This window comes from Hordeum vulgare, chromosome 5H (assembly GCF_904849725.1).
Source record: "Hordeum vulgare subsp. vulgare chromosome 5H, MorexV3_pseudomolecules_assembly, whole genome shotgun sequence".
NCBI classification, from domain to species: domain Eukaryota; kingdom Viridiplantae; phylum Streptophyta; class Magnoliopsida; order Poales; family Poaceae; genus Hordeum; species Hordeum vulgare.
This window is the reverse complement of record NC_058522.1, coordinates 27,919,245-27,921,100: the sequence shown is the minus strand read 5'-3', so window position 1 is coordinate 27,921,100 and position 1,856 is coordinate 27,919,245.

Here is a 1,856-nt window from a genome sequence, read left to right as displayed (position 1 = left end):
GTTGATTTTCACGACGTTTGGAGTTCCGCAAAATAGGTATCTCAACTTTGCTCCACTTCCAGGCCAGAATTCCAGTTGCCGGTATTTTCCCTCTTCATGTAAACCTTGCAAAATAAGAGAGAAAAGGCATAAGAATAGTACCGTGAAGTGAAATAACAGCCCAAGAAGCGATAAATATCAACATGAAAACATGATGCAAAATGGACGTATCAACTCCCCCAAGCTTAGACCTCGCTTGTCCTCAAGCGAAAGCCGAGCTCAATAAATATGTCCACATGTTTAGGGAGCAAGGTGTCGACAAAACAAGATACGAACATGCATGCATCATGATCATGATGAGAACAGCAATACCAACATATAATCTCTCATGCTAAAGTGATAATTCCTTCACAAAGTAAAGCATGGATCAAGAACCTTACCGAGAAGTAACAACCGATAGCCTTTAGTCATGGAAGCAATTGCAATTTATCACAACATCAGAAAGAATCAAGTAAGAGCTTGTAAAGCAAATCCACATACTCAATCATTCTTTCGTTCTCTACAATTGCTACAACTCACGTGGTACTCATGAGATCAAAGTTTCAGCTGGACACAGAGAAAGATAGGGGCTTATAGTTTTGCCTCCCAACTGCTTACCTCAAGGGTAATGTCAACAATAATAATTCATGAATGCCTACCTCCAAGTTGACATATGAATATAGATCTTTCCCAAGCATGTGACGGTAGCCAAGATAAAGGCGGAATTAGGAATTGGTGAAGATCACCATGACTCTTTCGAGGGCGAAAAGTAAAGGTACAAGATAGGCCCTTTGCAGAGGGAAGCAGAGGTTGTCATGCGCTTTTGAGGTTTGGATGCGTCTCCTCTTAGTGCGGAGGAACTTCACTTTATATTGCCCCGTGTGATAAAGAATTTTATTATGCAGTCCCTCGCTTTTATGTCTTCCTCATCAAAGGTTCGTATAAAGCTTATTTTCCACACACTAATAGATCATACATATTAGAGAGCAATTTTTTATTGCTTGCATCGATGACAACTTACTTGCGGGATCTTATTCAATCCATAGGTAGGTATGGTGGACACTCATGGCAAAACTGGTTTGAAGGTTTATGGATGCACAAGTAGTATCTCTACTTAGTGCGAGAGGTTTGGTTAATGTGAGGTGGAAGCAATCGTCACATGCTAAGGGATCTCTAATCATATAACATTGTTCAGAGCCAAGCAAACACAATTCATTATGCTGTCTTCCTTGTCCAACATCTACTTCTAGGCATGCAATAGTTTAGTGAGTGTTCACAATCATAGATGGTGTGAGAGATGATATATTTATATGTGAACCTCTCCTTCCTTATCACTTCCTATTAATTGCAACAATGACCAAGGTCTACGTTTGCCTACCCTCAACAAGTTTCAATCCTCATTCTTTTTGTATGTGAATCCATCACTTCCCATAAGGTCATTACATGATCTTTCATGCTTTTGTTCTATTCTCACTCTTTTGATCATGGCAAGAGGCAAAGCCCTTCAACTAATACACTCTTTATTATAAGGCCCAAGATCAAGAATACGTCGGGGGTGACACAAAGAAAAACTCAAGACTAAAACACTAAGACTTTTAAACTAAAAGAGAAAGAGAAAACTGAAAAGGAAAACTAAAAAAAAGGTAACGGCAAAAGATGTGATGGTGATACGATACCGGGGCAACTCCCCCAAGCTTGGCAAAAGCCAAGGGGATTGCCCATACCAATGGTCAGTTGTCTTCCTTTGGTGGTGGTGGAGGAGTTGTTGCAGAGGTCTTGAGCTTGTCTAATTTCCACTTGAGCATAAAATTCTGCTCTCTCAGATCATCATTTCCCTC